The sequence below is a fragment of the Schistocerca cancellata genome, chromosome 12 (genome assembly GCF_023864275.1).
Source record: "Schistocerca cancellata isolate TAMUIC-IGC-003103 chromosome 12, iqSchCanc2.1, whole genome shotgun sequence".
Taxonomy (NCBI): domain Eukaryota; kingdom Metazoa; phylum Arthropoda; class Insecta; order Orthoptera; family Acrididae; genus Schistocerca; species Schistocerca cancellata.
Window position 1 is genome coordinate 115,317,717 of NC_064637.1, and position 13,531 is coordinate 115,331,247.

At 43.4% G+C, this 13,531-nt stretch overlaps 1 non-coding gene across 1 annotated transcript; it reads right to left on the reverse strand.

Moving 5' to 3' along the window:
- Window positions 1-12,075: 12,075 nt before the first annotated feature.
- Trnas-aga (transfer RNA serine (anticodon AGA)) lies at window positions 12,076-12,150 on the reverse strand. The gene has a single exon. It is a non-coding gene; the product is annotated as a tRNA-Ser (tRNA).
- Window positions 12,151-13,531: the final 1,381 nt, after the last annotated feature.

Below are 13,531 nucleotides of genomic sequence, written 5' to 3' on the forward strand. Positions count from 1 at the left end.
CGGCTGCTAAGGGCTTGTGCCTGTGAGAATACTTGAGGTAGCTGCCACGTAGTACAGCCTGGCGGACGGTGCGTGCTTCGTGATCGAAATGTTTTTAATAGATTAATTACGTACATTGAGTTATGCTGACAGTAGTCTTTGAATGATTAGAATAAAAAAGCGATCGATTTATTTACTTCTTTTTGAAGTATTTTACAAGATCTTGCATCTTCCCAAACAGCAGAGAACGATGAGCAAGAGAAATCCAACCCCTGGGAATTGAATTTTATAAATAAACAGGACAATATTATAGAAATGGAAGAGGATGTAGATGAAGATGAAATGGGAGATATGATACTGCGTGAAGAGTTTGACAGAGCACTGAAAGACCTGAGTCGAAACAAGGCCCCGGGAGTAGACAACATTCCATTAGAACTACTGACAGCCTTGGGAGAGCCAGTCATGACGAAACTCTACCATCTGGTGAGCAAGATGTATGAAACAAGCGAAATACCCTCACACTTCAAGAAGAATATAATAATTCCAATCCCAAAGAAAGCAGGTGTTGACAAATGTGAAAATTACCGAAATATCAGATTAGTAAGTCACGGGTGCAAAATACTAACGCGAATTGTTTACAGACGAATGGAAAAACTAGTAGAAGCCGACCTCGGGGAAGATCAGTTCGAATTCCGTAGAAATATTGGAACACATGAGACAATATTGACAATACGACTTATCTTGGAAGCTAGATTAAGGAAAGGCAAACCTACGTTTCTAGCATTTGTAGACTTAGAGAAAGCTTTTGATAATGTTGACTGGAATACTCTCTTTCAAATTCTGAAGGTGGCACGGGTAAAATATAGGGAGCAAAAGGCTATTTACAATTTGTACAGAAACCAGATGGCAGTTATAAGAGTCGAGGGACATGAAAGGGAAGCAGTGGTTGGGAAGGGAGTGAGACAGGGGTGTAGCCTATTCCCGATGTTATTCAATCTGTATATTGAGCAAGCAGTGAAGGAAACAAAAGAAAAATTCGGAGTAGGTATTAAAATCCATGGAGAAGAAATATAAAAAACATTGAGGTTCACCGATGACATTGTAATGCTGTCAGAGACAGGAAAGTACTTGGAAGAGCAGTTGAACGGAATGGATAGTGTCTTGAAAGGAGGATATAAGATGAACATCAACAAAAGCAAAACGAGGATAATTGAATGTAGTCGAATTAAGTAGGGTGATGCTGAGGGAATTAGATTAGGAAATGAGACACTTAAAGTAGTAAAGGAGTTTTGCTATTTGGGGAGCAAAATAACTGATAATGGTCGGAGAGGATATAAAATGTAGACTGGCAATGGCAAGGAAAGCGTTTCCGAAGAAGAGAAATTTGTTAACATCGAGTGTAGATTTAAGTGTCAGAAAGTAGAAGGAGACCAAGAGATGAATACACCAAGCAGATTCAGAGGGATGTAGGTTGCAGTAGGTACTTGGAGATGAAGAAGCTTGCACAGGATAGAGTAGCATGGAGAGCTGCATCAAATCAGTCTCAGGACTGAATACCACCACAACAACAACAAATAAACAACATATCCTATGCTGTGATATTGAATTTCCTGCCATGAGATCACTCCTCTCCAGCAGAGATCCATCAGTTTCCAGTGGAGGAAGGGTACGGGTAGCTTGAGGGTTCATTACTTTATCGATTTAATTAATTAGTCAATGAAATTGATAGTATTGTAGGGGCTATTGGAATAACCATGGCCAGAATGTGTGCTTGTACCGACAAGGGTGACGGGTAAGGGGTGGTGCTTCCGAGAGGGGTGGGGGGAGGAGGAGGAGGGGATGGATGGGGGGTTTCTTATGAGGACAGATCATCTCTGGGGTGTCATAAATCAATCCCCGGGCCTCATAAACCACTTAGCAAAACATTATGTTAAGGAAAGGAGAGGACTTCACAAATCAATCAAGTATTAACAAAGTGGCATATAACGCGGCTAGTCCTTTACTATTGCTTCCCATCGTAACGTCTTAGTTTTGCATTGATGGAGACAGATTTTTTTATTGTAGTGACTCCACGTGAGCTTACATGCTTTTTTTAATTTAGAGATTCGTACTTGATTGGCTATTGTGTTCATTTCTGGTGTTGGGTGATCTCTCCTAGCTATCTGAAGTGCATAACTTGTGAAAGGATTTGTAGGCCAGTTTTAGGATTTGTAGGCCAGTTTTCTGTGATGTTTCATGAGGTTTTTTTTTTTTTTTTTAATGGACTTGTAGTCCCGGGATGATATGTTACAATACAGCATCACCGGACTATTGCGGTCGAACTGTGTTGGTGAGGCAGTAAATTTACACAAGGCAGTGACTGCGTCACTGCAATTCACTTTGGAGGTGTGGCGGTGGGACTTGTAGTCCCGTATCACCCTCTGACGGTGATAGTACTACATGGGTCAGGCACAAAATTTTGCCTAACATGGACAGGTGAAGGTGGTGAGGCTTCTCCACGGCAAATTTGTATTCTGCTCTATTGTTTTTGGACTGCGAGATCGTCAGCGAAAACTGGACACTTCACGTTGATTCTCTGGTCTTTTTAATACTGGGTTGCTTTCTTTTCTTCTGTCTTGAAATTTTTTTGCAGAACCATGTTAAACATGGGGTTGGGGGGGGAGTCCACTCCTTGGCGAACGCCGGTATGGAATTTAGATTTTCAGCCTGCTAACATGTGTTGGATATCTGCTCTTGTTTCCTTCAAGGTACTGAATAACGTTTGCCTACCCATCTAATGGTATACAGGGTGACAGAGCTGCCCTTGCTGATAGGTTTCGACCCACAATGCATTCAAAAACCATGCGCGACATTTTCATACTCTCTCATTGCCACTGTTAGTCCTATAGAAAAAATAAACAGGTCATTTTTGTAGAAAATGTAATGTAATTAAATTTTTTACTGGGATACGTTTTTGCGGGCGCAACAGTTTTTGAGTTTGTCATAGGAAACGAATTTGTGCAAAATTTAGCCATACTAAATTTCCTACAAAAATTTCCTAACCATTTATTCTGTAGGACTAAAAGTTTGCATGTATAGTGAGCGAGAGAATATGAAAATCTTCTGCGTCGTATTTGAAAGTACTGTAGGTTGCATTAAACCTATTGATAGGGGCAACTGAATCAGGCCATACGTTTTTACAGTATGACGTAATATTTGGTTTCCAGTGAACACATAGTGTATTTTGGGGCGATCACTCTGTTGTAGAAATAATTCAAAAGCCAAGATCGCTTAAATACTGTTCACTGGATAACCGGTTTCAACCCACTAAAGGTGCCGTCATCGGAGCTGCGGTCATGTGTCGAATAGTTTTATCTTGTAACTTCGGTTTTATATATCTGATCTAATAGAATGACCATGAGAGCAGTTGTTTTTTAATTTTTAGTTCTGAGACAATGATTTTATATCAGCTGGTCTGTCTCATGTATCGTTATATCCAAATGATTTATACATGTTAAGCTACATTCAGGTATGTGGTACTGTACTAATAGTAACGTATATAGTGTAACTCATGTAAGGCCTCCCTCAAACCTGTCATGTTATATCTTCACAGATCCGATGACGGCACCTTTAGTGTGTTGAAATCGGTCATCTAGTAAACAGTATTTAAGCGATCTTGGCTTCTGAGTTATTTCTACTTGTTTTTTCGTTTTTGCTGTTACCTGACAGTGAGACTACAGGAATAGTTTATGTGCTTAACGCGTCATCTGTTTACATTCCTTTTTGCCCTGAACTTTAGACGTTCCCTGTGTGGTATCTGGTTAGCAACGTTATTTGAAGCTGCCCAGAAATCGGGCTTTCTCAAAGCTAATCGAAGATAGACTTCTACTGTGAGGTTGCCGCGGATACCTCTGTTTAGAGATCAAACTAACAAAATGTGACCAGTTGTACCACCCCCTCACATTGCGAATCTGTCTAACGTTTGCTGATTTTGTGCAGACACCCAGGGTACAGTTCGTGTGCCTTTGTGAAATGGATCATGCCAGTACTTTAGTTGATATACTGCTGTTCCTTTCCTTTCTGACCAGAGCCCCTATAGTAAGAATCTCTGATCCCCGTACTGCGCCTCCAGGTCTTTAATTGCGCTTTATTCCTGATTTGTTCTCCAGTGACCTGTCCCACCTTCTCATTCTCTCCTTTCTGGGACCCATGTAGCCTGTTGGCTAGAGATTGATATCAGGTATTTGTTACAAATGATGGTGCATGTTTACTGTACATAACTGCGATTTCAGGCGCAACTAGAAGTCATAAGTAGCAAATAGCAACAAAAATTAACATGTAACGTTCAATGCTGTGTGCCGTCTGTTGATCGACATACGTACTCCGTTCCACGAACTTCATGTCTCACTCTAAGGACGGGTAATCTACCTACGATGGAAAAAAAATGAACCAAGAAGCTAATTTGCTAAGAGAAAGATTTTAGATAGTTCCCCCATGGCAAGGTACTTCCCCCACCACAAGGGACGCTCGCTTTTACCTTTACCTATGGACTTACGTATGCAGCTCTATACAGTATATGGCGATTCTATCGGCTGGATATATTCGCAGATTTACTAAAAATGTTTGTGCTGGTGTTGTGCTACAGGTTCCGTAAATCTTAAGGGGCTCCGGAATGCCCTATACTTGCAATGTTAAAATAACGCTTATAAATTACATCTTTCCTCACAAAGTATTTGAGGTAGGAAGTTGAACTTTTTACAGATTATTTATTGGAATATGGGCTACAACTTAACACAGGGATTTTACAAAATTTTAGTTCAGTTATTAAAGATGATTCTTTTTCAATTGTAATGAAAATTCACAACATTTTTTTCCAATTTTTTATTTATATATTCAAAAATATACAGTTTTTTGGACAAAGGCTGTGTTAAATTATGCAGAAGCTACTGTGTAACATTTACTGAAAGTTTGAAACAAATATGTTTGGAAGATCCTTAGAAAACATGTAATTAGTATGAGAATATAAAAGTTTTGGGAATCGAGCGACAAAGATTGGATTAACTTTTTAGTGCATTCCAAGTCCATAGGATGGATTATCTTCATCCTCTGCAAACTCCTCCTCCAGCTTCCTCTTGTTCCTCCTCGTGTTTACTCTTGCTTGTATTTCTAGACCCTTTACAGCCCTGTCTGCAGCCCGAAGGCGTTCCTTGTCTAAAGCAAGCATCGCTCGTACCATGTTAGAACCTATCTTCATTCCCATATTTCTAAATACCTTGCACCTTACAATGTTGCCATCATTGAAAGTCGCAACAGCAACTTTACTTTTACCTATTATTATACTTCAACAAAACAGAGACTCAAGAAACAGAATTAATTACGAATATTTTCGAGATAACGACAGAGTAAATAAACATGAAACAATCGACAATCACACCAGCAATATATATTGAACCATCACAGGTTAGCCACAACACATACTTTATCTCACATCACTAAAATGTACCTGATGAACACGGACGTTAATAATAACACCATTTGACAGCAGTTTAACAGCGCCACAGTGGGTCACGCCCATGTAGAACACATTTCAAAAAAAATTTAAAAATAGTTGTAGTCTTCGGAATTGAATAAATTATATATCTATTAAAAGGTAATAGTCTGCAGATTCTGAAAACGCATAAAAGTAAAAATTGAACTTTTCATGATTTTGAGCCTTTCCGGAGCCCCTTAACACACTTTGCTGCATACGTCTTAGGTGTGCTGTCGCGCACTGGTGGCGCAGCTGCATGGCCAATTCGTTTGTCGCAGATCCAACAGTGGCGACAAGGATAGCACTGAGCTATAGTCTCTTTACTGGCAACGCTAATTTATAAGTCACTGTTCCAACTGGGGCGAACTTGTGCATTATTTTGCAAAATTTAATGAGGTGAGCTGATAAATTTCCTTTTTCATGTACATACCATAAGAAATATCTACACACTTGGCTTCTGCACATAAATATTCCTCTTAATTTGAGAATTGAGTTTACTAGTTAGAGACAATCTAAAGGCTAAAGTGGTAGTGCTGACGAGAAATTAGCCAACATCCGGGAAGATTACTTTGGACTCTGAAAGAATGAAGGAACGCACTGGACCGTACTGACCCTATGACTTACCACATAAGATAGGTTAAAGAGAGACAAAGCCGTTGACAGAGATGAGTGGAATACACTCCTTGAAATTCTGAAAGTGCCTGAAACATTGGAACGTAGTATTTGTGCTGAGACAAATCGGACTATTTGGATGGCGCTATTGTAATACAGTATACTGCAAATGTATGATATAATCTTGGGAACAGACTTCCAGAAGAGAGAGTCTGCACCCTGATTGCATTTTCCTATACCAATGAAATTCGTTTTTGTTGCAGGTGAGTGAGTCCCGAAATCACGAGACTTATTGTCACTACATGAAATTGGGCGCTGCGGCTGATTCGGCTGCGCTGTGACTTCAACGTCTCGTAACAGGTAATTTCCTTGAAACAACTTACCTTTCTTTCTTTCTTTCTTTTGCTGGCGACTTGTCCCGCAGTTTCGCAGGGTTGGCACGTTTAGCAACGGATTTGGCAAGGTTAGTTTTAAGGGGTGGCCGGATGCCCTTCCTGCCGCCACCCCGTACCTCCCTCCCCCACTCCCCCCCTCCCCCCCCCCCCCCCGGGACGGAATTAGTGTACCCAAGCAGTCTGCCTCTAGTGCAATCCATGGAATAGTGCGAACGTGTTCAGATGTCTACGAGTCGTGGAACAGAGGTGGAACGTGGGGACCAGCCCGGTATTCGCCTAGCGGGATGTGAAAACCGCCTAAAAACCACATCCGGGCTGGTCGACACACCGGCCGACATCGGTAATCCGCCGAGCCGATTCGATCCGGGGCCGGCGCGCCTACCCGAGTCCAGGAAGCACCGCATTAGCGCTCTCGGCTAACCTGGCGGGTCTTGAAACAACTTACCCACAAAAACTAAATAATTTTATGATGTTTCAGTGCCTGTGCTGTTAAGAAGAACGATGCAGTGTTCCTTCGAACATGAAGGCATGTCCGCACAGGCACTGCAATATTGTATTTATCCGCCGACACCAGACTCTCAATTAAAAAGTACTCCCCTGTACAGGACATCATAATGTGTGTTCGAGTACAGGCTGTGACGCAGGAACGACGACATATGGAAGTTTGGGTCTGCCGGGAATCGTGCACGGGTAGCCAGAGTGGTTAAGGCGACTGCTCGCGTAAAGCAGGAAATACGGGTTCGATTCCCGCTTCGGCACAAATTTTCACTGTCATCAATTCCCTATACAGCTCATTGTTATTCGTATTCGAAACTGCGAACACTTTTCAAGCAGATAATTTTGTATTGGCATTTTACACGATATTATTACCACGATATTCCACTAATTTGAGACGTGGTAGCTAAGTGATCAATAGCTCTATGGCCAACATCACGCATGGTAGAGTATCCTAAACAGAGTACTTGTTGATGACATTGTTGCTATTCTTGACAGAAAAAAGTAATCGTTACAGAGACTGCTTAAGCTCATAACAGTGGTTCAAAGATCTCAGTACATGCATCACAACATACACTACTGACCATTAAAATTGCTACAGCACGAAGATGACGTGCAACAGACTCAAAACTTAACCGCCAGGAAGAAGACGCTGTGATATGCTAATGATAACTTTTCAGAGCATTCACACAAGGTTGGCACCGGTGGCGACACCTACAACGTGCTGACACGAGGAAAGTTTCCAACCGATTTCTCATACACAAACAGCCGTTGACCGGCGTTGCCTGGTGAAACGTTGTTCTGATGCCTCGTGTAAGGAGGAGAAACGCGTACCATCGCCTTTCCCACTTTGATAAAGGTCGGATTGTAGCCTATCGCGATTGCAGTATATCGTATCGCGACATTGCTGCTCGCGTTGGTCTAGATCCAATGACTGTTAGCAGAATATGGAATCGGTGGGTTCAGGAGGGTAATACGGAACGCCGTGCTGGATCCCAACGGACTCGTATCACAAGCAGTCGACATGACAGGCATCTTATCCGCATGGCTGTAACGGATCGTGCAGCCACGTCTCGATCCCTGAGTCAACAGATGGAGACTGTGGTGTCACCGCCAGACACCACACTTGCTAGGTGGTAGCTTTAAATCGGCTGCGGTCCATTAGTACATGTCGGACCCGCGTGTCGCCACTGTCAGTAATTGCAGACCGAGCGCCACCACACGGCAGGTCTAGAGAGACGTACTAGGACTCGCCCCAGTTGTACGGACGTCTTTGCTAGCGACTACACTGACGAAGCCTTTCTCTCATTAGCCGAGAGATAGTTAGATTAGCCTTCAGCTAAGTCCATGGCTACGACCTAGCAAGGCGCCATTAACCATTTCTAGAGAGAGTCTCACTTGTATCATCAAGAATGCTGTACACAAATGATGGATTAAAGTTAAGTATTCCAGCAGCTACGTACTTTTCTTTATAACATTCATTACGTATCCTGTTTCAGACCTAACGCCAGCCGGCGTGTGTAAACGCGTGCCTTTCGGTTACCCGTCACTGTGGACTGGCTGTCTTGTCAGTCCACAACAGGGACGTTTGCAAGACAACAACCCTCTGCACGAAGAGTTCGACGACGTTTGCAGCAGCATGGGCTATTAGCTCGGAGCCTACGGCTGCGGTTACCCTTGACGCTGCATCACAGACAGGAGCGCCTGCGGTGGTGTACTCAACGACGAACCTCGGTGCACGAATGGCAAAACTTCATTTTTTCGGATGAATCCAAGTTCTGTTTACAGCATCCTGATGGTCGCATCCGTGTTTGGTAACATCGCGGTGAACGCACATTGGAAGCGTGTATTCGTCATCGCCATACTCGGCGTTATGGTATGGGGTGCCATTGGTTACACGTCTCGGTCACCTCTTGTTCGCATTGACAGCACTTTGAACGGTGGACGTTACATTTCAGATGTGTTACGACCCGTGGCTCTACCCTTCATTCGATCCCTGCGAAACCCTACATTTCAGCAAGATAATGCACGACCGTACGGGCCTTTCTGGATACAGAAAATTTTCGACTGCTGCCCTGGCCAGCACATTCTCCAGATCGCTCATCAATTGAAAACGTCTGGTCAATGGTGGCCGAGGAACTGTCTCGTCACAATACGCCAGTAACTACTCTTGATGAACTGTGGTATCGTGTTGAAGCTGCATGGGCAGCTGTACCTGTGCACGCCATCCAAGCTCTGTTTGACACAATGCCCAGGCGTATCAAGGCCGTTATTATGGCCAGAGGTGGTTGTTCTGGGTACTGCTTTCTCAGGATCTATGCACCCAAATCGCTTGAAATTATAATCACATGTCAGTTCTAGTATAATATATTTGTCCAATGAATACCCGTTTATCATCTGCATTTCTTCTTGGTGTAGCAGTATTAATGGCCAGTAGTGTAATCGATTGACAGGACTGAACTCCGTGTTTTAAATCATTTTGCGCCATTGTTTTTAGACTTGATTTTTGGTTGGGGTGTAACTACTCCTTTGCAAGTACCCACCAGTCCGTATTCTTGAAAGTGTGCCCTCCATAAAAAAGATGGCTGTTGCTTACTGAAGAATCACCTCCCACACAGTATCTTGCACCCCAAATCGCCCCCCTCCCCCCTTGCAGGCTCAGGATGCAGTATCGACAGTGTCTCAGACAACGCGGCTGGCGAGAAGAGAGTTTCGCAGCTGCACAGCCTAGACGCCGCGAGCAGAGGCTACATCGGGTGGGCTCTCTGGTGAGGTTGGACACTTAACACACGCACGTTGTCACGTTCATGCACTTGCCTCTCACCTATCAAAGCCTTCGCAACGCGCCATTCAATACATTGTTCTATTTTTACTAGCTGTACAGTTTTCTGTCTTTCGGTGTCCACTTTGGAAAAAAATGTGTGTGTGAATTCCTAAGGGACGAAACTGCTGTGTTTATAGGTCCCTAGAATTACACACTACTTAAACTAAATTAAACTGGCTTATGCTAAGAACAGCACATACACTTTCTGCAGGCTTTCGTGGCCGTTGTCACTGAACATCTTCTGGGTTATTAGGCCGCGTCATGTTTCTTCTAAAATGTTCGACTTTCCGACCCCTCTGCTGGGATGTTCCTCTGGATCTTTTGGTGTCCACTACTGCTAGAACACTATGGACACCAAAGGATCCTGAGGAAGACACGCGACTGGAACAGGAAAGGGAGGTAATGACAGTGGCACGTAAAGTGCCCTCCGCCACACGACCGTTGGGTGGCTTGCGGAGTATAAATGTAGATGTAGATGTAGAAGATCCCAGCACAAGGGTCGAAACGTCGAACATTTTAGAAGAAACATGACGCGGCCATAGACCCAGAAGATTTTAACTTCACATACACTTATACCCGAGGGAAGAAGCGAAACTCCGGTAGGAGGGGCCTCGCAATCCGTGACATGGTGCCTCAAACCACGCGGCCACTCAGCTCGGCTGTCCACTTTGGACTGGTTTTCTGTGCTTATGACGACTCACTGTGTTTCATGCTGTGTTTCTGGCCAGGCGTTCGCTTTGTAAATTTAATTCCTTACCAACATTTCGCAAGAGCCGCTGGTTCCACCGTTCAGCGTCTCACAGTGTGCCGAGTGGAGCTGAACTTTTGCGGTGTTCTGGAAACCGCGCCCAGGAGAGGTCGAAGAAATACTCCGCAGCTGGTCCGGCAGGGCTCTTGTGTGAACTTTATAATAACGACTGATTCTCGAACAAGAACTCTAGCGCCGGAATTTTTACAATCGTCAGTCACCATAATTTATTTTCTGTCAGAAACACAAATTTTTACTTACTACCGATTCTTCATAAAATACTGTGGAAAGCATGAGATCCGAATCACTAACTTGAAATTTTAGCTAGACGTTATTCTTCTACTTCACAAACCGTACTTTGGAAATTTGTGGTAAGGTCTTATGGGACCAAACTACTAAGCCTACACACTACTTAAGCTAACTTAAACTAACTTACGCTGTGTACAACCGAACCTCCGATGGGGGGAGCCGCACGGACCGTGACAAGGGCCTCAGACCGCGTGGCTACCCCGCGCGGCAAACGGTACTTTAAAATAAATATAAAATAACATGTAGTCCGTAATGACATGTAATGTACATAATATACTTTGGCATGCTAACTAAAATGCCAAGATTATGCATATCAATAGGTAACATAAGTTCTACCTAGCTACTCCTCCCACTCTTAACGCTACTTGTGTGCGGCCTCTATATGTTACTTCGAAACCTGAAAAGAAAAAGAAAAAATTCTTTATGATTGTAATTCTGCATATTTTTGTCATAATTACCAAGTAGAAGATGTATCAACATTATGAATCGCATATTAAGTAAAAGTAATAATCTTTAATGAGAGAGAGTTGTTGCTGTGACTTAGTGAGCAGGCAGTTTCCAGGAACACTGGGCGCAAATTTTACTGATTTTTTGTGGGCGCAAATTTTACCTGGCACAGTATTTATACATCCAAAATTGACTACGTGCACTGAATGGGACAGTAACGTAGCGACGAGACCATTACTGACAGCAAATGATGATACACCACATCCTAATATTCTTTCATGCTAATTATTTTAGAGGCATCCGCTTCAGCTATATTAATGTTTATTTAAACCAGTTTCGATATTTTAAAATCCCACCTTCAGGTGTTTGTTAATACGCATCATGCAGTCGGTTATGTATTACTAAATACTATAATTTCATACACCTGAAGATGGGATTTTAAAATCTCGAAACCGGTCGTGGTCTAGATAAATATTAACCACGACTGAAGCGGATGTCTCTAAATTAATTATTGTGCCTCTGAGTTGCGGATATCCTATCTACCAAATCTTGCACAAATTTCTTCCATTTACGATGACGCGTAACAGGCTATAATGAGATGTTTATTTAATCGTCCGTTTAGCTAATTTCGGCTTAGCGTCAATGTCAAGCACTTTTGTAACACTAGTATTTCATGTCATGTGTTGTCGAGAGCTTGCACGTACGTCGGTGCATCCAAAAGTAACCACACTGAAACTTCCTGGCAGATTAAAACTGTGTGCCGGACCGAGGCTCGAACTCGGGACCTTTGCCTTTCTCGGGCAAGTGCTCTACCAACTGAGCTACCCAAGCACGACTCACGCCCCGTCCTCACAGCTTTACTTCTGCCAGTACCTCGTCTCCTACCTCCCAAACTTTACAGAAGCTTTCCTGTGAACCTTGCAGAAAGGGTATTGGAAGACATGGCTTAGCCACAGTCTTGGGGATGTTTCCAGAATGAGATTTTCACTCTGCAGCGGAGTGTGCTCTGATATGAAACTTCCTGGCAGATTGACACTTTGTGCCGGACCGAGACTCGAACTCGGGACCTTTGCCTTTCGAGGACAAGTACTCTACCAAAAGTGTTTCTAATATTATCTGACGAGGGACTTTATTTACGCAGTAGACGCACAATCTGACGCATACAAATGCAGTTGCCCGTTAAATTAAATTACTGAATAAGTGAGTGTCCGACATCCGCCATCGAGCTGCTCCGATAGGCTAGTGACGAAACTTGGTGCTATGCATACTATCCCGAATCGGAGCAACAATCAAGGCAGTGGGAGACTTCCAAGTTCGCCCTGCCCTAAGAAAGCCTGCCGAGTGAAATCAAGCATTGAAACAATGCTGATTTGATTTTTCGATATGAGAGGTGTCGCCCATTCAAATTTTGTTCTGCAGGGTCAGACATTTAACCAGACTTTTTGCTTGGAAGTTTTGAAAATACTGCACAACAGTGTGTGGTGGAAGCGCGTGATTTGTGGCAGTCGCATGACTGGTTTTTCCATCATAACAATGTCCCCCCCCTCACACAGCCCTGTCTCACACCCTTCTTGATAAAAAATGGTATAACCCCTATTTCTCAGCCCCCATGCTCACCCGACCTTATCCTGTACGACTTTTTTTGTTTTCTAGAATGAAAAGAGACATGAAAGGAAAGCATTTTTCTGGATGTTGCTGAGGGGAAAAAAACCACGGAGGAGCTGCCAGTCATCGCAAAAGATGAATTTAAACAATGTTTTGAAAATGAAATAAAAGATAAGACAAAAGTATTAGTGCAATTGGATTGTGCTTTGAAGGAGATTGGTTTTTGATTAAAATGCAAATAAATAAGTGAAAAAAGTTCGGCTACTCTCGGGTACCCTCTCGTATGTAAACGCGCAGTTAGGAATTATTAAACCAGCGTGAAATAGCATGGTCCGGAGACGGCCACTGTGGCGTAAAACCTGCGGCGTCCAGTACAGTGACGCACGCCGCAAGACCCGAACACGAATATCTCGAATCGCTGGCCCCGGGCACAGATCGGGCGTCGTGACCACAGGCCCAGGCCTTCAGATGGAGGCGGTGCTACATACGTCTCTCCTATGACACTGCCTGTCTACCAATGAGATCTGGTTCCGTCTCCGTCTGCAAAACCGATGGCCCTTGACTGTTGCCTTCAGTGAATCCGCTGCACTGACTCCTCCCAGCTTGCC